Source organism: Eucyclogobius newberryi, unplaced genomic scaffold (assembly GCF_026437365.1).
Source record: "Eucyclogobius newberryi isolate DKJ021-1_F unplaced genomic scaffold, fEucNew1.0.hap1 SCAF_41, whole genome shotgun sequence".
NCBI lineage: Eukaryota > Metazoa > Chordata > Actinopteri > Gobiiformes > Gobiidae > Eucyclogobius > Eucyclogobius newberryi.
In genome coordinates this window covers 299,783-323,384 of record NW_027316068.1, presented here as the reverse complement: position 1 = coordinate 323,384, position 23,602 = coordinate 299,783, and the positions used below count along the sequence as shown (strand labels likewise).

The following is a 23,602-nucleotide window of genomic DNA, read 5'->3' as shown; positions in this document are numbered from 1 at the left end:
TGCCCTTGGTGGGGCCACTCAGGTGCTGAGTAAGACCAAAGCTTCTGAGGACAGCGCCAAGCTCTTAAGAAGAAGACAAGGTTGAGCGGGGCGTGAAGGAAGGAAGGAACAGTTACTCACGTACGGGAAACTCCTACCAAGCAGTGGCCAGCCTATAGCACACTGGAATTCTGTGGTAATTGAACCAAGTTTAGCAGTTCCTTTCATCAGTTAATAACACAAGCAGGCTTTCCTATTTACCAATGTAGATAACAGGGGTTACAACAGTGACTCTGGTGGGTCTCGAACTCACAGCCTTTGAATTCCTTTGCAACTTTTGTCTGATTCCCCTTTTTCACAAAAGCAAAACAGTCATCCGAAAACGGTCTACATCAATCATTCCTTACCATCAAACTGAGAAACAAGGAGTGAAAAGAGTGCATTTACTCTGTTTATTCAGGGATACTGTTCAATCTCTAATTGCAAAAGAGCTCTTTCGGGTGATATGTTTTTCTGTACATGTAAACAACTGATTTGCTTGAAAGGCTATCATGAAGGCACTGCTGGGATTTACTAGACAGGCACTTTGACCAACTAAGCCACAGCGCCTCTAAAATGTTACCCCAACCTGTTTCAGGTAGATATTCAGCAAACAATGTTACCTCGTGGATTTTGCCTGCGATAGCTCTTCCAAAATAGCTTGTCGTCCCTGGGTGGGCTCAAACCACCAACCTCCCGGTCACCAGCCGAGCGCACTGGCCAATTGCGCCACAGAGACATCCAGCCCAGTTGACAAAATATTTGCGACTTGACAAGCCGCAACATCTTTTTTTTTTTTAAAGCGAGCCAGCAACATTCGAAAGTTCAGCCCCTGTCCAATCAACTGTGTTTAATAGAGAGCGAGGGCATCAATCTTTCTACCTTTGAGCTAAATCCCCTGTACCAATGTAGCTATAAAAAGACTGGAAGTCTTTCAATCAATCGACTCTCACCAATTTATTGCGCACTCAATATACTGCAGTTAATCTGGATATTGAGGAAAAATTGCAAGATAATGTTATTTGACATAATGCCGATGTATTTGCTTACTTTTTCAAGCACACTTGGCAATAAACCTCCTTCAGCAGTGCCTTTTATCAGATAGTAAAGCGCGCAGACTTTTCATTGTAAAAAACAAAAATGTTCTCTCACCATTGTAGAAAAAGCTTCAGTTGTAGTCATCTGGACTCAGTTTGAAAAAATAGACGTTTCGACTCTCATCCAAGAGTCATTGTCAATAAAAGAATTTAGATCGAGAACTCCGATATTAATACTGTTCTGTGGTAAGACCCGCCCATTGGGAGGAGCCTTCCTGAAGTAAGAAAGAGTTGTTTGTTTCAACAGAAACTCCCCCCCTATATCTACCGAGCTAGCCTATTCAGAATTTTAATGGGCTATTAGAATCCTCTTTGTCTTTGTGAGACCCTGGCTCAACCACCCTGAGTACCTGATTAGCATCTAAATGTCCTGTTCCTGGTCCTCTACCTTTCCAGGGGTTCAGTATCCCATTATAAATAACAGGAAGATTAAATCTTAGCCCTCCATTTCTGTTTAAAGAAGGTTTTTCTTTTTTAACAAAAATAGCTTCCTTGACTCCTCTTTCAAACCATCTTTTCTCCCTGCTTAAAACCTTCACCTCACCGTCTTCAAACGAGTGATTAGAGGCTTCAAGATGGAGATGCACGGCGCTCTGTGGTCCTGAACTTGTATTTCTTCTGTGCTGATAAAGCCTCTTGTGTAGAGGCTGTTTTGTCTCACTTATGTACCGTTCTTTACAGCTTTCTTCACTGCATTGGACCGAATAAACTACATTGCTCTGTTTTTGAGTCGGCAACTTGTCCTTAGGATGAACCAGTTTTTGTCTTAAAGTGTTTCCTGGTTTAAAATAAACAGGGACTTCGTGTTGTCTAAAAATTCTCTGCAGTTTTTCCGACAGGCCAGAGACATACGGGATAGAAACACCCTTCCTTCTCTGTTCAGTTTCCCTTTTGTCCTGCTTCATGGTTCTCTTCACTCTGTTGAGAGCCCAAGTGGGGTAACCACAGGCTGAGAGGGCATTTCGGACATGTTTTTCCTCTTTCTTCTTGCCCTCTGAGCTCTCACCATTAGCGACTCTGGTGGGACTCAACCCACAACCTTTGAAAGCCCTTGCAACTAATGCCTAGAAGTCCAATGCGCTATCCATTGCGCCACAGAGCCCATACATCCTTGCGTGATGCTCATTTCCACAAACGCAAAACACGGTTTTCATCCAAAATGGGTCTACGTCAGTCATTCCTTGCCAACAAACTGAGAATCAAAAAGTGAAAAGAGTGCAGTTAATCTGTGTGTGCAGAGATACTTTTCCATCTCTTATTCCAATTTGTAACAGCAGCGCATTTTCTGTCATTGTAAATAATTTGCACGCCTGAATGGACAACTGTAACCCTCTCCATAGCCCGGTATACATTATATCTCAACAGGAACATCCATCTCCGTGACAATAAAACAGCAGAACCTTGGCCCATCTTCAAAGGACTCTTGGCCGCACACCTCCGACACCTCCACATGGCAGCAGAGCACCGGTTCATCACCCACCTCGTCCCCCACAACACCCTGATCCACCTTATACCCTCTGGAAACCTGGACATCATCTTCTGACCCCGGCATCAGCCCCCCCATCCACGACATCACCCCCCATCACTGAAGAAAGTTTGAAGAATGATTGTGTGTTTGATTTTCTGTAATTTTTTGTCTCTTCTCCCCCTGCCCTTGTGTATCCCATTCCCTTGCACTTGTGTGTGATGTTTGTCTGTACAATTATGTAAATATATGTAAATACTTGTAAGATGTTTTTGATAATAAAAGATAAAAAAATTAAAATAATGGACAACTGAGTAGTAGTAGTAAGTTTGAAATGGGCCGGTAATTATTTAGCACTGTGGCATCAAGACTGCTCTTCTTTAAGAGAGGCTTAATGACCGCAGTTTTAAGGCTCTTGGGAATATTCCAGATCCAAGCAACATGTTGACTTTTTGAGTGAGTGGAGCCAACAGACTGCTCACCGTAGACTTTAAAAATCTAGTAGGCAATGCATAAAGGCAGCATGTAGTGGAACTCAGACTTGTGGTGATCTCTTGGACAGTTTTGTCAGCCAAACATGCTAAATGGGTTAACTCCAGTTGTCTAGCTGGCTGTGTGCTTGTTATCTGCAAATAATGGTATTTTTAATGTTCTGAACTGAGTCTTGCAAAGAAGACTGCAAACTCATTGCACCTGGAGAAATACAGAAACCAACGCAATTACATTACCATATTTAACCCTCCATGAATTCTTGCAGGATTGCTTCAATGATATCTGCAGACAGCATGTTTTATTAAGCATTGTAAGCTCAGGTTTGGCAAGACATACCCATACTGGAAGTTGGGAATGTCGACCAGGCTGCCTCGGCGAGAACTACAAATTCTAACCCCTAGACCATATGAGAAATTTAAAGATCAAGTGTAACAGATTGAATTGTAACATAAGCCTCATTGATGTTTGAGAGGTTAAGGAACAGTACATAGTTGGGTCACCAGCTTTTAAACAAGCATTTTTAATATCTAAATGTGCTTGGTTCTGCATGTAATGGAAAGAAGCACATATGTCGGGATTTGTATTTTGCTTTTGGTTCAGCCAAATAGAGCCACTTTGTGATTTTTAAAACAGTTTTTTTTTAAATGGGGTAAGAAGCACTATCAAGCAGCTCTGAGTTTGTGTTGTGCCCCTCCACATATTCTGGCCGAGTGTTCTAAGGAGTTAGATTTAAGTTCCAGTCCCTGTGAAGGGATGCTTTCAAGTACAACTGCTGCTACATTGCATGGAACAGCTAAAGGTTGATTACTACATATTGCATGCTGCATCCTAAATGGATGAGATTTTTCTATGCCTCTCTTGACACCCATCCAGTTTCATTTCACTTGTATCCACAGCGTGTCTTATTCATCCTGTGGATTCAAGTCTTCCAAAAGGCTGACCACTATGTTCCCATACCTGGAGTTGAACCCAGGCCAACTGGGTGGGCCACTTTGTCTCACCTTCCTGCAAGTAGTGTGGATGGATGGATGAAATAATATTGTTTGAATTTTATAAGTGCTGCGAGGTTCAAAGGTAATGTAGGACTGGGAGTTTACTCTGAAGCTTGCGTTTGAGCATCTATCTCGCCATCAATACCACACTATCACTGCATTATAATATGACAAGGTGACAGTTCGCAATGGATTTATTGAGTTTTTTAAGCTTGTGGATGCAATTTTGATTTTTGAATATCCATTAGCCAAAGAGTAGGAGATATCATTTATACTGCTCAAAGCCCAAAAACAACTTATGAATGTCACTGTAGCTGAGAATGCTTTTCATACACCCCAGATGGGACTTGAACCCACAATCCCTGGCTTAGGAGGCCAGTGCCTTATCCATTAGGCCACTGGGGATCCACTTTTGAAGATGTAACATATTTAAGCGAAGTTCTCTAAAAATTATCGCACTGCAATCTGGCAATTGCAAAGAAAATAGGATTGCCTGGAGATGCTGGGGATTGAACCCAGGACCTCATATATGCAAAGCATGCACTCTACCACTGAGCTACATCCCCTTGATTAAAAATGCCATAGCAGTCTGTATAGGATGGTCAAAAGCAATGTGCTACTAGATTCAAAGGTAATGTGGAAAGGGGAGATTGCGCTGAAGATCGGCTTCCATCATCCAACACATTACTGACTGGCTTGATACATTCTGATTAAAATCCCCTTCAATGCAAGTAAAAATGTCCTATCAGAGCATGGCTTCAGTCCATTTACCTCTGGGTTATGGGCCCAGCACGCTTCCGCTGCGCCACTCAGCTGAATGCTTACAATGATGGGACTCGAAAGATAAAAATAAAAAAAATTGGACAACTGAGTAGTAGTAGTAGGTTTGAGATGGGCCGGTAATTATTTAGCACTGTGGCATCAAGACTGCTCTTCTTTAAGAGAGGCTTAATGACCGCAGTTTTAAGGCTCTTGGGAATATTCCAGATCCAAGCAACATGTTGACTTTTTGAGTGATTGGAGCCAACAGACTGCTCACCGTAGACTTTAAAAATCTAGTAGGCAATGCATAAAGGCAGCATGTAGTGGAACTCAGACTTGTGGTGATCTCTTGGACAGTTTTGTCAGCCAAAAATGCAAAATGGGTTAACTCCAGTTGTCTAGCTGGCTGCGTGCTTGTTATCTGCAAATAATGGTATTTTTAATGTTCTGAACTGAGTCTTGCAAAGAAGACTGCAAACTCATTGCACCTGGAGAAATACAGAAACCAACGCAATTACATTACCATATTTAACCCTCCATGAATTCTTGCAGGATTGCTTCAATGTTATCTGCAGACAGCATGTTTTATTAAGCATTGTAAGCTCAGGTTTGGCAAGACATACCCATACTGGAAGTTGGGAATGTCGACCAGGCTGCCTCGGTGAGAACTACAAATTCTAACCCCTAGACCATATGAGAAATTTAAAGATCAAGTGTAACAGATTGAATTGTAACATAAGCCTCATTGATGTTTGAGAGGTTAAGGAACAGTACATAGTTGGGTCACCAGCTTTTAAACAAGCATTTTTAATATCTAAATGTGCTTGGTTCTGCATGTAATGGAAAGAAGCACATATGTCGGGATTTGTATTTTGCTTTTGGTTCAGCCAAATAGAGCCACTTTGTGATTTTTAAAACAGTTTTTTTTTTTAAATGGGGTAAGAAGCACTATCAAGCAGCTCTGAGTTTGTGTTGTGCCCCTCCACATATTCTAGCCGAGTGTTCTAAGGAGTTAGATTTAAGTTCCAGTCCCTGTGAAGGGATGCTTTAAAGTACAACCGCTGCTACATTGCATGGAACAGCTAAAGGTTGATTACTACATATTGCATGCTGCATCCTAAATGGATGAGATTTTTCTATGCCTCTCTTGACACCCATCCAGTTTTATTTCACTTGTATCCACAGCGTGTCTTATTCATCCTGTGGATTCAAGTCTTCCAAAAGGCTGACCACTATGTTCCCATACCTGGAGTTGAACCCAGGCCAACTGGGTGGGCCACTTTGTCTCACCTTCCTGCAAGTAGTGTGGATGGATGGATGAAATAATATTGTTTGAATTATATAAGTGCTGCGAGGTTCAAAGGTAATGTAGGACTGGGAGTTTACTTTGAAGCTTGCGTTTGAGCATCTATCTCGCCATCAGATGAGAATAAACCTACTCAATACCATACTATCACTGCATTATAATATGACAAGGTGACAGTTCACAATGGATTTATTGAGTTTTTTAAGCTTGTGGATGCAATTTTGATTTTTGAATATCCATTAGCCAAAGAGTAGGAGATATCATTTATACTGCTCAAAGCCCAAAAACAACTTATGCATGTCACTGTAGCTGACAATGCTTTTCATACACCCCAGATGGGACTTGAACCCACAATCCCTGGCTTAGGAGGCCAGTGCCTTATCCATTAGGCCACTGGGGCTCCACTTTTGAAGATGTAACATATTTAAGCGAATTTATCTAAAAATTATCGCACGGCAATCTGGCAATTGCAAAGAAAATTGGATTGCCTGGAGATGCTGGGGATTGAACCCAGGACCTCATACATGCAAAGCATGCACTCTACCACTGAGCTACATCCCCTTGATTAAAAATGCCATAGCAGTCTGTATAGGATGGTCAAAAGCAATGTGCTACTAGATTCAAAGGTAATGTGGAAAGGGGAGATTGCGCTGAAGATCGGCTTCCATCATCCAACACATTACTGACTGGCTTGATACATTCTGATTAAAATCCCCTTCAATGCAAGTAAAAATGTCCTATCAGAGCATGGCTTCAGTCCATTTACCTCTGGGTTATGGGCCCAGCACGCTTCCGCTGCGCCACTCAGCTGAATGCTTACAATGATGGGACTCGAAAGATAAAAATAAAAAAAATTGGACAACTGAGTAGTAGTAGTAGGTTTGAGATGGGCCGGTAATTATTTAGCACTGTGGCATCAAGACTGCTCTTCTTTAAGAGAGGCTTAATGACCGCAGTTTTAAGGCTCTTGGGAATATTCCAGATCCAAGCAACATGTTGACTTTTTGAGTGATTGGAGCCAACAGACTGCTCACCGTAGACTTTAAAAATCTAGTAGGCAATGCATAAAGGCAGCATGTAGTGGAACTCAGACTTGTGGTGATCTCTTGGACAGTTTTGTCAGCCAAAAATGCAAAATGGGTTAACTCCAGTTGTCTAGCTGGCTGCGTGCTTGTTATCTGCAAATAATGGTATTTCTAATGTTCTGAACTGAGTCTTGCAAAGAAGACTGGAAACTCATTGCACCTGGAGAAATACAGAAACCAACGCAATTACATTACCATATTTAACCCTCCATGAATTCTTGCAGGATTGCTTCAATGTTATCTGCAGACAGCATGTTTTATTAAGCATTGTAAGCTCAGGTTTGGCAAGACATACCCATACTGGAAGTTGGGAATGTCGACCAGGCTGCCTCGGTGAGAACTACAAATTCTAACCCCTAGACCATATGAGAAATTTAAAGATCAAGTGTAACAGATTGAATTGTAACATAAGCCTCATTGATGTTTGAGAGGTTAAGGAACAGTACATAGTTGGGTCACCAGCTTTTAAACAAGCATTTTTAATATCTAAATGTGCTTGGTTCTGCATGTAATGGAAAGAAGCACATATGTCGGGATTTGTATTTTGCTTTTGGTTCAGCCAAATAGAGCCACTTTGTGATTTTTAAAACAGTTTTTTTTTTTAAATGGGGTAAGAAGCACTATCAAGCAGCTCTGAGTTTGTGTTGTGCCCCTCCACATATTCTAGCCGAGTGTTCTAAGGAGTTAGATTTAAGTTCCAGTCCCTGTGAAGGGATGCTTTAAAGTACAACCGCTGCTACATTGCATGGAACAGCTAAAGGTTGATTACTACATATTGCATGCTGCATCCTAAATGGATGAGATTTTTCTATGCCTCTCTTGACACCCATCCAGTTTTATTTCACTTGTATCCACAGCGTGTCTTATTCATCCTGTGGATTCAAGTCTTCCAAAAGGCTGACCACTATGTTCCCATACCTGGAGTTGAACCCAGGCCAACTGGGTGGGCCACTTTGTCTCACCTTCCTGCAAGTAGTGTGGATGGATGGATGAAATAATATTGTTTGAATTATATAAGTGCTGCGAGGTTCAAAGGTAATGTAGGACTGGGAGTTTACTCTGAAGCTTGCGTTTGAGCATCTATCTCGCCATCAGATGAGAATAAACCTACTCAATACCATACTATCACTGCATTATAATATGACAAGGTGACAGTTCACAATGGATTTATTGAGTTTTTTAAGCTTGTGGATGCAATTTTGATTTTTGAATATCCATTAGCCAAAGAGTAGGAGATATCATTTATACTGCTCAAAGCCCAAAAACAACTTATGCATGTCACTGTAGCTGACAATGCTTTTCATACACCCCAGATGGGACTTGAACCCACAATCCCTGGCTTAGGAGGCCAGTGCCTTATCCATTAGGCCACTGGGGCTCCACTTTTGAAGATGTAACATATTTAAGCGAATTTATCTAAAAATTATCGCACGGCAATCTGGCAATTGCAAAGAAAATTGGATTGCCTGGAGATGCTGGGGATTGAACCCAGGACCTCATACATGCAAAGCATGCACTCTACCACTGAGCTACATCCCCTTGATTAAAAATGCCATAGCAGTCTGTATAGGATGGTCAAAAGCAATGTGCTACTAGATTCAAAGGTAATGTGGAAAGGGGAGATTGCGCTGAAGATCGGCTTCCATCATCCAACACATTACTGACTGGCTTGATACATTCTGATTAAAATCCCCTTCAATGCAAGTAAAAATGTCCTATCAGAGCATGGCTTCAGTCCATTTACCTCTGGGTTATGGGCCCAGCACGCTTCCGCTGCGCCACTCAGCTGAATGCTTACAATGATGGGACTCGAAAGATAAAAATAAAAAAAATTGGACAACTGAGTAGTAGTAGTAGGTTTGAGATGGGCCGGTAATTATTTAGCACTGTGGCATCAAGACTGCTCTTCTTTAAGAGAGGCTTAATGACCGCAGTTTTAAGGCTCTTGGGAATATTCCAGATCCAAGCAACATGTTGACTTTTTGAGTGATTGGAGCCAACAGACTGCTCACCGTAGACTTTAAAAATCTAGTAGGCAATGCATAAAGGCAGCATGTAGTGGAACTCAGACTTGTGGTGATCTCTTGGACAGTTTTGTCAGCCAAAAATGCAAAATGGGTTAACTCCAGTTGTCTAGCTGGCTGCGTGCTTGTTATCTGCAAATAATGGTATTTCTAATGTTCTGAACTGAGTCTTGCAAAGAAGACTGGAAACTCATTGCACCTGGAGAAATACAGAAACCAACGCAATTACATTACCATATTTAACCCTCCATGAATTCTTGCAGGATTGCTTCAATGTTATCTGCAGACAGCATGTTTTATTAAGCATTGTAAGCTCAGGTTTGGCAAGACATACCCATACTGGAAGTTGGGAATGTCGACCAGGCTGCCTCGGTGAGAACTACAAATTCTAACCCCTAGACCATATGAGAAATTTAAAGATCAAGTGTAACAGATTGAATTGTAACATAAGCCTCATTGATGTTTGAGAGGTTAAGGAACAGTACATAGTTGGGTCACCAGCTTTTAAACAAGCATTTTTAATATCTAAATGTGCTTGGTTCTGCATGTAATGGAAAGAAGCACATATGTCGGGATTTGTATTTTGCTTTTGGTTCAGCCAAATAGAGCCACTTTGTGATTTTTAAAACAGTTTTTTTTTTTAAATGGGGTAAGAAGCACTATCAAGCAGCTCTGAGTTTGTGTTGTGCCCCTCCACATATTCTAGCCGAGTGTTCTAAGGAGTTAGATTTAAGTTCCAGTCCCTGTGAAGGGATGCTTTAAAGTACAACCGCTGCTACATTGCATGGAACAGCTAAAGGTTGATTACTACATATTGCATGCTGCATCCTAAATGGATGAGATTTTTCTATGCCTCTCTTGACACCCATCCAGTTTTATTTCACTTGTATCCACAGCGTGTCTTATTCATCCTGTGGATTCAAGTCTTCCAAAAGGCTGACCACTATGTTCCCATACCTGGAGTTGAACCCAGGCCAACTGGGTGGGCCACTTTGTCTCACCTTCCTGCAAGTAGTGTGGATGGATGGATGAAATAATATTGTTTGAATTATATAAGTGCTGCGAGGTTCAAAGGTAATGTAGGACTGGGAGTTTACTCTGAAGCTTGCGTTTGAGCATCTATCTCGCCATCAGATGAGAATAAACCTACTCAATACCATACTATCACTGCATTATAATATGACAAGGTGACAGTTCACAATGGATTTATTGAGTTTTTTAAGCTTGTGGATGCAATTTTGATTTTTGAATATCCATTAGCCAAAGAGTAGGAGATATCATTTATACTGCTCAAAGCCCAAAAACAACTTATGCATGTCACTGTAGCTGACAATGCTTTTCATACACCCCAGATGGGACTTGAACCCACAATCCCTGGCTTAGGAGGCCAGTGCCTTATCCATTAGGCCACTGGGGCTCCACTTTTGAAGATGTAACATATTTAAGCGAATTTATCTAAAAATTATCGCACGGCAATCTGGCAATTGCAAAGAAAATTGGATTGCCTGGAGATGCTGGGGATTGAACCCAGGACCTCATACATGCAAAGCATGCACTCTACCACTGAGCTACATCCCCTTGATTAAAAATGCCATAGCAGTCTGTATAGGATGGTCAAAAGCAATGTGCTACTAGATTCAAAGGTAATGTGGAAAGGGGAGATTGCGCTGAAGATCGGCTTCCATCATCCAACACATTACTGACTGGCTTGATACATTCTGATTAAAATCCCCTTCAATGCAAGTAAAAATGTCCTATCAGAGCATGGCTTCAGTCCATTTACCTCTGGGTTATGGGCCCAGCACGCTTCCGCTGCGCCACTCAGCTGAATGCTTACAATGATGGGACTCGAAAGATAAAAATAAAAAAAATTGGACAACTGAGTAGTAGTAGTAGGTTTGAGATGGGCCGGTAATTATTTAGCACTGTGGCATCAAGACTGCTCTTCTTTAAGAGAGGCTTAATGACCGCAGTTTTAAGGCTCTTGGGAATATTCCAGATCCAAGCAACATGTTGACTTTTTGAGTGATTGGAGCCAACAGACTGCTCACCGTAGACTTTAAAAATCTAGTAGGCAATGCATAAAGGCAGCATGTAGTGGAACTCAGACTTGTGGTGATCTCTTGGACAGTTTTGTCAGCCAAAAATGCAAAATGGGTTAACTCCAGTTGTCTAGCTGGCTGCGTGCTTGTTATCTGCAAATAATGGTATTTCTAATGTTCTGAACTGAGTCTTGCAAAGAAGACTGGAAACTCATTGCACCTGGAGAAATACAGAAACCAACGCAATTACATTACCATATTTAACCCTCCATGAATTCTTGCAGGATTGCTTCAATGTTATCTGCAGACAGCATGTTTTATTAAGCATTGTAAGCTCAGGTTTGGCAAGACATACCCATACTGGAAGTTGGGAATGTCGACCAGGCTGCCTCGGTGAGAACTACAAATTCTAACCCCTAGACCATATGAGAAATTTAAAGATCAAGTGTAACAGATTGAATTGTAACATAAGCCTCATTGATGTTTGAGAGGTTAAGGAACAGTACATAGTTGGGTCACCAGCTTTTAAACAAGCATTTTTAATATCTAAATGTGCTTGGTTCTGCATGTAATGGAAAGAAGCACATATGTCGGGATTTGTATTTTGCTTTTGGTTCAGCCAAATAGAGCCACTTTGTGATTTTTAAAACAGTTTTTTTTTTTAAATGGGGTAAGAAGCACTATCAAGCAGCTCTGAGTTTGTGTTGTGCCCCTCCACATATTCTAGCCGAGTGTTCTAAGGAGTTAGATTTAAGTTCCAGTCCCTGTGAAGGGATGCTTTAAAGTACAACCGTTGCTACATTGCATGGAACAGCTAAAGGTTGATTACTACATATTGCATGCTGCATCCTAAATGGATGAGATTGTTCTATGCCTCTCTTGACACCCATCCAGTTTTATTTCACTTGTATCCACAGCGTGTCTTATTCATCCTGTGGATTCAAGTCTTCCAAAAGGCTGACCACTATGTTCCCATACCTGGAGTTGAACCCAGGCCAACTGGGTGGGCCACTTTGTCTCACCTTCCTGCAAGTAGTGTGGATGGATGGATGAAATAATATTGTTTGAATTATATAAGTGCTGCGAGGTTCAAAGGTAATGTAGGACTGGGAGTTTACTCTGAAGCTTGCGTTTGAGCATCTATCTCGCCATCAGATGAGAATAAACCTACTCAATACCATACTATCACTGCATTATAATATGACAAGGTGACAGTTCACAATGGATTTATTGAGTTTTTTAAGCTTGTGGATGCAATTTTGATTTTTGAATATCCATTAGCCAAAGAGTAGGAGATATCATTTATACTGCTCAAAGCCCAAAAACAACTTATGCATGTCACTGTAGCTGACAATGCTTTTCATACACCCCAGATGGGACTTGAACCCACAATCCCTGGCTTAGGAGGCCAGTGCCTTATCCATTAGGCCACTGGGGCTCCACTTTTGAAGATGTAACATATTTAAGCGAATTTATCTAAAAATTATCGCACGGCAATCTGGCAATTGCAAAGAAAATAGTATTGCCTGGAGATGCTGGGGATTGAACCCAGGACCTCATACATGCAAAGCATGCACTCTACCACTGAGCTACATCCCCTTGATTAAAAATGCCATAGCAGTCTGTATAGGATGGTCAAAAGCAATGTGCTACTAGATTCAAAGGTAATGTGGAAAGGGGAGCTTGCGCTGAAGATCGGCTTCCATCATCCAACACATTACTGACTGGCTTGATACATTCTGATTAAAATCCCCTTCAATGCAAGTAAAAATGTCCTATCAGAGCATGGCTTCAGTCCATTTACCTCTGGGTTATGGGCCCAGCACGCTTCCGCTGCGCCACTCAGCTGAATGCTTACAATGATGGGACTCGAAAGATAAAAATAAAAAAAATTGGACAACTGAGTAGTAGTAGTAGGTTTGAGATGGGCCGGTAATTATTTAGCACTGTGGCATCAAGACTGCTCTTCTTTAAGAGAGGCTTAATGACCGCAGTTTTAAGGCTCTTGGGAATATTCCAGATCCAAGCAACATGTTGACTTTTTGAGTGATTGGAGCCAACAGACTGCTCACCGTAGACTTTAAAAATCTAGTAGGCAATGCATAAAGGCAGCATGTAGTGGAACTCAGACTTGTGGTGATCTCTTGGACAGTTTTGTCAGCCAAAAATGCAAAATGGGTTAACTCCAGTTGTCTAGCTGGCTGCGTGCTTGTTATCTGCAAATAATGGTATTTCTAATGTTCTGAACTGAGTCTTGCAAAGAAGACTGGAAACTCATTGCACCTGGAGAAATACAGAAACCAACGCAATTACATTACCATATTTAACCCTCCATGAATTCTTGCAGGATTGCTTCAATGTTATCTGCAGACAGCATGTTTTATTAAGCATTGTAAGCTCAGGTTTGGCAAGACATACCCATACTGGAAGTTGGGAATGTCGACCAGGCTGCCTCGGTGAGAACTACAAATTCTAACCCCTAGACCATATGAGAAATTTAAAGATCAAGTGTAACAGATTGAATTGTAACATAAGCCTCATTGATGTTTGAGAGGTTAAGGAACAGTACATAGTTGGGTCACCAGCTTTTAAACAAGCATTTTTAATATCTAAATGTGCTTGGTTCTGCATGTAATGGAAAGAAGCACATATGTCGGGATTTGTATTTTGCTTTTGGTTCAGCCAAATAGAGCCACTTTGTGATTTTTAAAACAGTTTTTTTTTTTAAATGGGGTAAGAAGCACTATCAAGCAGCTCTGAGTTTGTGTTGTGCCCCTCCACATATTCTAGCCGAGTGTTCTAAGGAGTTAGATTTAAGTTCCAGTCCCTGTGAAGGGATGCTTTAAAGTACAACCGCTGCTACATTGCATGGAACAGCTAAAGGTTGATTACTACATATTGCATGCTGCATCCTAAATGGATGAGATTGTTCTATGCCTCTCTTGACACCCATCCAGTTTTATTTCACTTGTATCCACAGCGTGTCTTATTCATCCTGTGGATTCAAGTCTTCCAAAAGGCTGACCACTATGTTCCCATACCTGGAGTTGAACCCAGGCCAACTGGGTGGGCCACTTTGTCTCACCTTCCTGCAAGTAGTGTGGATGGATGGATGAAATAATATTGTTTGAATTATATAAGTGCTGCGAGGTTCAAAGGTAATGTAGGACTGGGAGTTTACTCTGAAGCTTGCGTTTGAGCATCTATCTCGCCATCAGATGAGAATAAACCTACTCAATACCATACTATCACTGCATTATAATATGACAAGGTGACAGTTCACAATGGATTTATTGAGTTTTTTAAGCTTGTGGATGCAATTTTGATTTTTGAATATCCATTAGCCAAAGAGTAGGAGATATCATTTATACTGCTCAAAGCCCAAAAACAACTTATGCATGTCACTGTTGCTGACAATGCTTTTCATACACCCCAGATGGGACTTGAACCCACAATCCCTGGCTTAGGAGGCCAGTGCCTTATCCATTAGGCCACTGGGGCTCCACTTTTGAAGATGTAACATATTTAAGCGAATTTATCTAAAAATTATCGCACGGCAATCTGGCAATTGCAAAGAAAATAGGATTGCCTGGAGATGCTGGGGATTGAACCCAGGACCTCATACATGCAAAGCATGCACTCTACCACTGAGCTACATCCCCTTGATTAAAAATGCCATAGCAGTCTGTATAGGATGGTCAAAAGCAATGTGCTACTAGATTCAAAGGTAATGTGGAAAGGGGAGCTTGCGCTGAAGATCGGCTTCCATCATCCAACACATTACTGACTGGCTTGATACATTCTGATTAAAATCCCCTTCAATGCAAGTAAAAATGTCCTATCAGAGCATGGCTTCAGTCCATTTACCTCTGGGTTATGGGCCCAGCACGCTTCCGCTGCGCCACTCAGCTGAATGCTTACAATGATGGGACTCGAAAGATAAAAATAAAAAAAATTGGACAACTGAGTAGTAGTAGTAGGTTTGAGATGGGCCGGTAATTATTTAGCACTGTGGCATCAAGACTGCTCTTCTTTAAGAGAGGCTTAATGACCGCAGTTTTAAGGCTCTTGGGAATATTCCAGATCCAAGCAACATGTTGACTTTTTGAGTGATTGGAGCCAACAGACTGCTCACCGTAGACTTTAAAAATCTAGTAGGCAATGCATAAAGGCAGCATGTAGTGGAACTCAGACTTGTGGTGATCTCTTGGACAGTTTTGTCAGCCAAAAATGCAAAATGGGTTAACTCCAGTTGTCTAGCTGGCTGCGTGCTTGTTATCTGCAAATAATGGTATTTCTAATGTTCTGAACTGAGTCTTGCAAAGAAGACTGGAAACTCATTGCACCTGGAGAAATACAGAAACCAACGCAATTACATTACCATATTTAACCCTCCATGAATTCTTGCAGGATTGCTTCAATGTTATCTGCAGACAGCATGTTTTATTAAGCATTGTAAGCTCAGGTTTGGCAAGACATACCCATACTGGAAGTTGGGAATGTCGACCAGGCTGCCTCGGTGAGAACTACAAATTCTAACCCCTAGACCATATGAGAAATTTAAAGATCAAGTGTAACAGATTGAATTGTAACATAAGCCTCATTGATGTTTGAGAGGTTAAGGAACAGTACATAGTTGGGTCACCAGCTTTTAAACAAGCATTTTTAATATCTAAATGTGCTTGGTTCTGCATGTAATGGAAAGAAGCACATATGTCGGGATTTGTATTTTGCTTTTGGTTCAGCCAAATAGAGCCACTTTGTGATTTTTAAAACAGTTTTTTTTTTTAAATGGGGTAAGAAGCACTATCAAGCAGCTCTGAGTTTGTGTTGTGCCCCTCCACATATTCTAGCCGAGTGTTCTAAGGAGTTAGATTTAAGTTCCAGTCCCTGTGAAGGGATGCTTTAAAGTACAACCGCTGCTACATTGCATGGAACAGCTAAAGGTTGATTACTACATATTGCATGCTGCATCCTAAATGGATGAGATTGTTCTATGCCTCTCTTGACACCCATCCAGTTTTATTTCACTTGTATCCACAGCGTGTCTTATTCATCCTGTGGATTCAAGTCTTCCAAAAGGCTGACCACTATGTTCCCATACCTGGAGTTGAACCCAGGCCAACTGGGTGGGCCACTTTGTCTCACCTTCCTGCAAGTAGTGTGGATGGATGGATGAAATAATATTGTTTGAATTATATAAGTGCTGCGAGGTTCAAAGGTAATGTAGGACTGGGAGTTTACTCTGAAGCTTGCGTTTGAGCATCTATCTCGCCATCAGATGAGAATAAACCTACTCAATACCATACTATCACTGCATTATAATATGACAAGGTGACAGTTCACAATGGATTTATTGAGTTTTTTAAGCTTGTGGATGCAATTTTGATTTTTGAATATCCATTAGCCAAAGAGTAGGAGATATCATTTATACTGCTCAAAGCCCAAAAACAACTTATGCATGTCACTGTAGCTGACAATGCTTTTCATACACCCCAGATGGGACTTGAACCCACAATCCCTGGCTTAGGAGGCCAGTGCCTTATCCATTAGGCCACTGGGGCTCCACTTTTGAAGATGTAACATATTTAAGCGAATTTATCTAAAGATTATCGCACAGCAATCTGGCAATTGCAAAGAAAATAGGATTGCCTGGAGATGCTGGGGATTGAACCCAGGACCTCATACATGCAAAGCATGCACTCTACCACTGAGCTACATCCCCTTGATTAAAAATGCCATAGCAGTCTGTATAGGATGGTCAAAAGCAATGTGCTACTAGATTCAAAGGTAATGTGGAAAGGGGAGCTTGCGCTGAAGATCGGCTTCCATCATCCAACACATTACTGACTGGCTTGATACATTCTGATTAAAATCCCCTTCAATGCAAGTAAAAATGTCCTATCAGAGCATGGCTTCAGTCCATTTACCTCTGGGTTATGGGCCCAGCACGCTTCCGCTGCGCCACTCAGCTGAATGCTTACAATGATGGGACTCGAAAGATAAAAATAAAAAAAATTGGACAACTGAGTAGTAGTAGTAGGTTTGAGATGGGCCGGTAATTATTTAGCACTGTGGCATCAAGACTGCTCTTCTTTAAGAGAGGCTTAATGACCGCAGTTTTAAGGCTCTTGGGAATATTCCAGATCCAAGCAACATGTTGACTTTTTGAGTGATTGGAGCCAACAGACTGCTCACCGTAGACTTTAAAAATCTAGTAGGCAATGCATAAAGGCAGCATGTAGTGGAACTCAGACTTGTGGTGATCTCTTGGACAGTTTTGTCAGCCAAAAATGCAAAATGGGTTAACTCCAGTTGTCTAGCTGGCTGCGTGCTTGTTATCTGCAAATAATGGTATTTCTAATGTTCTGAACTGAGTCTTGCAAAGAAGACTGGAAACTCATTGCACCTGGAGAAATACAGAAACCAACGCAATTACATTACCATATTTAACCCTCCATGAATTCTTGCAGGATTGCTTCAATGTTATCTGCAGACAGCATGTTTTATTAAGCATTGTAAGCTCAGGTTTGGCAAGACATACCCATACTGGAAGTTGGGAATGTCGACCAGGCTGCCTCGGTGAGAACTACAAATTCTAACCCCTAGACCATATGAGAAATTTAAAGATCAAGTGTAACAGATTGAATTGTAACATAAGCCTCATTGATGTTTGAGAGGTTAAGGAACAGTACATAGTTGGGTCACCAGCTTTTAAACAAGCATTTTTAATATCTAAATGTGCTTGGTTCTGCATGTAATGGAAAGAAGCACATATGTCGGGATTTGTATTTTGCTTTTGGTTCAGCCAAATAGAGCCACTTTGTGATTTTTAAAACAGTTTTTTTTTTTAAATGGGGTAAGAAGCACTATCAAGCAGCTCTGAGTTTGTGTTGTGCCCCTCCACATATTCTAGCCGAGTGTTCTAAGGAGTTAGATTTAAGTTCCAGTCCCTGTGAAGGGATGCTTTAAAGTACAACCGCTGCTACATTGCATGGAACAGCTAAAGGTTGATTACTACATATTGCATGCTGCATCCTAAATGGATGAGATTGTTCTATGCCTCTCTTGACACCCATCCAGTTTTATTTCACTTGTATCCACAGCGTGTCTTATTCATCCTGTGGATTCAAGTCTTCCAAAAGGCTGACCACTATGTTCCCATACCTGGAGTTGAACCCAGGCCAACTGGGTGGGCCACTTTGTCTCACCTTCCTGCAAGTAGTGTGGATGGATGGATGAAATAATATTGTTTGAATTATATAAGTGCTGCGAGGTTCAAAGGTAATGTAGGACTGGGAGTTTACTCTGAAGCTTGCGTTTGAGCATCTATCTCGCCATCAGATGAGAATAAACCTACTCAATACCATACTATCACTGCATTATAATATGACAAGGTGACAGTTCACAATGGATTTATTGAGTTTTTTAAGCTTGTGGATGCAATTTTGATTTTTGAATATCCATTAGCCAAAGAGTAGGAGATATCATTTATACTGCTCAAAGCCCAAAAACAACTTATGCATGTCACTGTAGCTGACAATGCTTTTCATACACCCCAGATGGGACTTGAACCCACAATCCCTGGCTTAGGAGGCCAGTGCCTTATCCATTAGGCCACTGGGGCTCCACTTTTGAAGATGTAACATATTTAAGCGAATTTATCTAAAGATTATCGCACAGCAATCTGGCAATTGCAAAGAAAATAGGATTGCCTGGAGATGCTGGGGATTGAACCCAGGACCTCATACATGCAAAGCATGCACTCTACCACTGAGCTACATCCCCTTGATTAAAAATGCCATAGCAGTCTGTATAGGATGGTCAAAAGCAATGTGCTACTAGATTCAAAGGTAATGTGGAAAGGGGAGCTTGCGCTGAAGATCGGCTTCCATCATCCAACACATTACTGACTGGCTTGATACATTCTGATTAAAATCCCCTTCAATGCAAGTAAAAATGTCCTATCAGAGCATGGCTTCAGTCCATTTACCTCTGGGTTATGGGCCCAGCACGCTTCCGCTGCGCCACTCAGCTGAATGCTTACAATGATGGGACTCGAAAGATAAAAATAAAAAAAATTGGACAACTGAGTAGTAGTAGTAGGTTTGAGATGGGCCGGTAATTATTTAGCACTGTGGCATCAAGACTGCTCTTCTTTAAGAGAGGCTTAATGACCGCAGTTTTAAGGCTCTTGGGAATATTCCAGATCCAAGCAACATGTTGACTTTTTGAGTGATTGGAGCCAACAGACTGCTCACCGTAGACTTTAAAAATCTAGTAGGCAATGCATAAAGGCAGCATGTAGTGGAACTCAGACTTGTGGTGATCTCTTGGACAGTTTTGTCAGCCAAAAATGCAAAATGGGTTAACTCCAGTTGTCTAGCTGGCTGCGTGCTTGTTATCTGCAAATAATGGTATTTCTAATGTTCTGAACTGAGTCTTGCAAAGAAGACTGGAAACTCATTGCACCTGGAGAAATACAGAAACCAACGCAATTACATTACCATATTTAACCCTCCATGAATTCTTGCAGGATTGCTTCAATGTTATCTGCAGACAGCATGTTTTATTAAGCATTGTAAGCTCAGGTTTGGCAAGACATACCCATACTGGAAGTTGGGAATGTCGACCAGGCTGCCTCGGTGAGAACTACAAATTCTAACCCCTAGACCATATGAGAAATTTAAAGATCAAGTGTAACAGATTGAATTGTAACATAAGCCTCATTGATGTTTGAGAGGTTAAGGAACAGTACATAGTTGGGTCACCAGCTTTTAAACAAGCATTTTTAATATCTAAATGTGCTTGGTTCTGCATGTAATGGAAAGAAGCACATATGTCGGGATTTGTATTTTGCTTTTGGTTCAGCCAAATAGAGCCACTTTGTGATTTTTAAAACAGTTTTTTTTTTTAAATGGGGTAAGAAGCACTATCAAGCAGCTCTGAGTTTGTGTTGTGCCCCTCCACATATTCTAGCCGAGTGTTCTAAGGAGTTAGATTTAAGTTCCAGTCCCTGTGAAGGGATGCTTTAAAGTACAACCGCTGCTACATTGCATGGAACAGCTAAAGGTTGATTACTACATATTGCATGCTGCATCCTAAATGGATGAGATTGTTCTATGCCTCTCTTGACACCCATCCAGTTTTATTTCACTTGTATCCACAGCGTGTCTTATTCATCCTGTGGATTCAAGTCTTCCAAAAGGCTGACCACTATGTTCCCATACCTGGAGTTGAACCCAGGCCAACTGGGTGGGCCACTTTGTCTCACCTTCCTGCAAGTAGTGTGGATGGATGGATGAAATAATATTGTTTGAATTATATAAGTGCTGCGAGGTTCAAAGGTAATGTAGGACTGGGAGTTTACTCTGAAGCTTGCGTTTGAGCATCTATCTCGCCATCAGATGAGAATAAACCTACTCAATACCATACTATCACTGCATTATAATATGACAAGGTGACAGTTCACAATGGATTTATTGAGTTTTTTAAGCTTGTGGATGCAATTTTGATTTTTGAATATCCATTAGCCAAAGAGTAGGAGATATCATTTATACTGCTCAAAGCCCAAAAACAACTTATGCATGTCACTGTAGCTGACAATGCTTTTCATACACCCCAGATGGGACTTGAACCCACAATCCCTGGCTTAGGAGGCCAGTGCCTTATCCATTAGGCCACTGGGGCTCCACTTTTGAAGATGTAACATATTTAAGCGAATTTATCTAAAAATTATCGCACGGCAATCTGGCAATTGCAAAGAAAATAGTATTGCCTGGAGATGCTGGGGATTGAACCCAGGACCTCATACATGCAAAGCATGCACTCTACCACTGAGCTACATCCCCTTGATTAAAAATGCCATAGCAGTCTGTATAGGATGGTCAAAAGCAATGTGCTACTAGATTCAAAGGTAATGTGGAAAGGGGAGCTTGCGCTGAAGATCGGCTTCCATCATCCAACACATTACTGACTGGCTTGATACATTCTGATTAAAATCCCCTTCAATGCAAGTAAAAATGTCCTATCAGAGCATGGCTTCAGTCCATTTACCTCTGGGTTATGGGCCCAGCACGCTTCCGCTGCGCCACTCAGCTGAATGCTTACAATGATGGGACTCGAAAGATAAAAATAAAAAAAATTGGACAACTGAGTAGTAGTAGTAGGTTTGAGATGGGCCGGTAATTATTTAGCACTGTGGCATCAAGACTGCTCTTCTTTAAGAGAGGCTTAATGACCGCAGTTTTAAGGCTCTTGGGAATATTCCAGATCCAAGCAACATGTTGACTTTTTGAGTGATTGGAGCCAACAGACTGCTCACCGTAGACTTTAAAAATCTAGTAGGCAATGCATAAAGGCAGCATGTAGTGGAACTCAGACTTGTGGTGATCTCTTGGACAGTTTTGTCAGCCAAAAATGCAAAATGGGTTAACTCCAGTTGTCTAGCTGGCTGCGTGCTTGTTATCTGCAAATAATGGTATTTCTAATGTTCTGAACTGAGTCTTGCAAAGAAGACTGGAAACTCATTGCACCTGGAGAAATACAGAAACCAACGCAATTACATTACCATATTTAACCCTCCATGAATTCTTGCAGGATTGCTTCAATGTTATCTGCAGACAGCATGTTTTATTAAGCATTGTAAGCTCAGGTTTGGCAAGACATACCCATACTGGAAGTTGGGAATGTCGACCAGGCTGCCTCGGTGAGAACTACAAATTCTAACCCCTAGACCATATGAGAAATTTAAAGATCAAGTGTAACAGATTGAATTGTAACATAAGCCTCATTGATGTTTGAGAGGTTAAGGAACAGTACATAGTTGGGTCACCAGCTTTTAAACAAGCATTTTTAATATCTAAATGTGCTTGGTTCTGCATGTAATGGAAAGAAGCACATATGTCGGGATTTGTATTTTGCTTTTGGTTCAGCCAAATAGAGCCACTTTGTGATTTTTAAAACAGTTTTTTTTTTTAAATGGGGTAAGAAGCACTATCAAGCAGCTCTGAGTTTGTGTTGTGCCCCTCCACATATTCTAGCCGAGTGTTCTAAGGAGTTAGATTTAAGTTCCAGTCCCTGTGAAGGGATGCTTTAAAGTACAACCGCTGCTACATTGCATGGAACAGCTAAAGGTTGATTACTACATATTGCATGCTGCATCCTAAATGGATGAGATTGTTCTATGCCTCTCTTGACACCCATCCAGTTTTATTTCACTTGTATCCACAGCGTGTCTTATTCATCCTGTGGATTCAAGTCTTCCAAAAGGCTGACCACTATGTTCCCATACCTGGAGTTGAACCCAGGCCAACTGGGTGGGCCACTTTGTCTCACCTTCCTGCAAGTAGTGTGGATGGATGGATGAAATAATATTGTTTGAATTATATAAGTGCTGCGAGGTTCAAAGGTAATGTAGGACTGGGAGTTTACTCTGAAGCTTGCGTTTGAGCATCTATCTCGCCATCAGATGAGAATAAACCTACTCAATACCATACTATCACTGCATTATAATATGACAAGGTGACAGTTCACAATGGATTTATTGAGTTTTTTAAGCTTGTGGATGCAATTTTGATTTTTGAATATCCATTAGCCAAAGAGTAGGAGATATCATTTATACTGCTCAAAGCCCAAAAACAACTTATGCATGTCACTGTTGCTGACAATGCTTTTCATACACCCCAGATGGGACTTGAACCCACAATCCCTGGCTTAGGAGGCCAGTGCCTTATCCATTAGGCCACTGGGGCTCCACTTTTGAAGATGTAACATATTTAAGCGAATTTATCTAAAAATTATCGCACGGCAATCTGGCAATTGCAAAGAAAATAGGATTGCCTGGAGATGCTGGGGATTGAACCCAGGACCTCATACATGCAAAGCATGCACTCTACCACTGAGCTACATCCCCTTGATTAAAAATGCCATAGCAGTCTGTATAGGATGGTCAAAAGCAATGTGCTACTAGATTCAAAGGTAATGTGGAAAGGGGAGCTTGCGCTGAAGATCGGCTTCCATCATCCAACACATTACTGACTGGCTTGATACATTCTGATTAAAATCCCCTTCAATGCAAGTAAAAATGTCCTATCAGAGCATGGCTTCAGTCCATTTACCTCTGGGTTATGGGCCCAGCACGCTTCCGCTGCGCCACTCAGCTGAATGCTTACAATGATGGGACTCGAAAGATAAAAATAAAAAAAATTGGACAACTGAGTAGTAGTAGTAGGTTTGAGATGGGCCGGTAATTATTTAGCACTGTGGCATCAAGACTGCTCTTCTTTAAGAGAGGCTTAATGACCGCAGTTTTAAGGCT

The 23,602-nt window shown here is 41.3% G+C and overlaps 21 non-coding genes across 21 annotated transcripts; all 21 read right to left on the bottom strand.

Moving 5' to 3' along the window:
• Window positions 1-683: 683 nt before the first annotated feature.
• On the bottom strand, window positions 684-757 carry trnat-ggu (transfer RNA threonine (anticodon GGU)). The gene has a single exon. It is a non-coding gene; the product is annotated as a tRNA-Thr (tRNA).
• A 3,639-nt stretch (window positions 758-4,396) lies between these two features.
• On the bottom strand, window positions 4,397-4,469 carry trnar-ccu (transfer RNA arginine (anticodon CCU)). The gene has a single exon. It is a non-coding gene; the product is annotated as a tRNA-Arg (tRNA).
• An 89-nt stretch (window positions 4,470-4,558) lies between these two features.
• trnaa-ugc (transfer RNA alanine (anticodon UGC)) lies at window positions 4,559-4,630 on the bottom strand. Its single transcript has one exon. It is a non-coding gene; the product is annotated as a tRNA-Ala (tRNA).
• A 1,829-nt stretch (window positions 4,631-6,459) lies between these two features.
• Window positions 6,460-6,532, bottom strand: trnar-ccu (transfer RNA arginine (anticodon CCU)). The gene has a single exon. It is a non-coding gene; the product is annotated as a tRNA-Arg (tRNA).
• Window positions 6,533-6,621: 89 nt separating this feature from the next.
• trnaa-ugc (transfer RNA alanine (anticodon UGC)) lies at window positions 6,622-6,693 on the bottom strand. The gene has a single exon. It is a non-coding gene; the product is annotated as a tRNA-Ala (tRNA).
• Window positions 6,694-8,522: 1,829 nt separating this feature from the next.
• Window positions 8,523-8,595, bottom strand: trnar-ccu (transfer RNA arginine (anticodon CCU)). The gene has a single exon. It is a non-coding gene; the product is annotated as a tRNA-Arg (tRNA).
• Window positions 8,596-8,684: 89 nt separating this feature from the next.
• On the bottom strand, window positions 8,685-8,756 carry trnaa-ugc (transfer RNA alanine (anticodon UGC)). The gene has a single exon. It is a non-coding gene; the product is annotated as a tRNA-Ala (tRNA).
• Window positions 8,757-10,585: 1,829 nt separating this feature from the next.
• On the bottom strand, window positions 10,586-10,658 carry trnar-ccu (transfer RNA arginine (anticodon CCU)). The gene has a single exon. It is a non-coding gene; the product is annotated as a tRNA-Arg (tRNA).
• Window positions 10,659-10,747: 89 nt separating this feature from the next.
• Window positions 10,748-10,819, bottom strand: trnaa-ugc (transfer RNA alanine (anticodon UGC)). The gene has a single exon. It is a non-coding gene; the product is annotated as a tRNA-Ala (tRNA).
• Window positions 10,820-12,648: 1,829 nt separating this feature from the next.
• Window positions 12,649-12,721, bottom strand: trnar-ccu (transfer RNA arginine (anticodon CCU)). Its single transcript has one exon. It is a non-coding gene; the product is annotated as a tRNA-Arg (tRNA).
• An 89-nt stretch (window positions 12,722-12,810) lies between these two features.
• Window positions 12,811-12,882, bottom strand: trnaa-ugc (transfer RNA alanine (anticodon UGC)). The gene has a single exon. It is a non-coding gene; the product is annotated as a tRNA-Ala (tRNA).
• Window positions 12,883-14,711: 1,829 nt separating this feature from the next.
• Window positions 14,712-14,784, bottom strand: trnar-ccu (transfer RNA arginine (anticodon CCU)). The gene has a single exon. It is a non-coding gene; the product is annotated as a tRNA-Arg (tRNA).
• Window positions 14,785-14,873: 89 nt separating this feature from the next.
• On the bottom strand, window positions 14,874-14,945 carry trnaa-ugc (transfer RNA alanine (anticodon UGC)). The gene has a single exon. It is a non-coding gene; the product is annotated as a tRNA-Ala (tRNA).
• Window positions 14,946-16,774: 1,829 nt separating this feature from the next.
• On the bottom strand, window positions 16,775-16,847 carry trnar-ccu (transfer RNA arginine (anticodon CCU)). The gene has a single exon. It is a non-coding gene; the product is annotated as a tRNA-Arg (tRNA).
• Window positions 16,848-16,936: 89 nt separating this feature from the next.
• trnaa-ugc (transfer RNA alanine (anticodon UGC)) lies at window positions 16,937-17,008 on the bottom strand. The gene has a single exon. It is a non-coding gene; the product is annotated as a tRNA-Ala (tRNA).
• Window positions 17,009-18,837: 1,829 nt separating this feature from the next.
• On the bottom strand, window positions 18,838-18,910 carry trnar-ccu (transfer RNA arginine (anticodon CCU)). Its single transcript has one exon. It is a non-coding gene; the product is annotated as a tRNA-Arg (tRNA).
• Window positions 18,911-18,999: 89 nt separating this feature from the next.
• Window positions 19,000-19,071, bottom strand: trnaa-ugc (transfer RNA alanine (anticodon UGC)). The gene has a single exon. It is a non-coding gene; the product is annotated as a tRNA-Ala (tRNA).
• Window positions 19,072-20,900: 1,829 nt separating this feature from the next.
• trnar-ccu (transfer RNA arginine (anticodon CCU)) lies at window positions 20,901-20,973 on the bottom strand. Its single transcript has one exon. It is a non-coding gene; the product is annotated as a tRNA-Arg (tRNA).
• An 89-nt stretch (window positions 20,974-21,062) lies between these two features.
• Window positions 21,063-21,134, bottom strand: trnaa-ugc (transfer RNA alanine (anticodon UGC)). The gene has a single exon. It is a non-coding gene; the product is annotated as a tRNA-Ala (tRNA).
• Window positions 21,135-22,963: 1,829 nt separating this feature from the next.
• trnar-ccu (transfer RNA arginine (anticodon CCU)) lies at window positions 22,964-23,036 on the bottom strand. Its single transcript has one exon. It is a non-coding gene; the product is annotated as a tRNA-Arg (tRNA).
• An 89-nt stretch (window positions 23,037-23,125) lies between these two features.
• Window positions 23,126-23,197, bottom strand: trnaa-ugc (transfer RNA alanine (anticodon UGC)). Its single transcript has one exon. It is a non-coding gene; the product is annotated as a tRNA-Ala (tRNA).
• Between the last annotated feature and the right edge of the window lie 405 nt (window positions 23,198-23,602).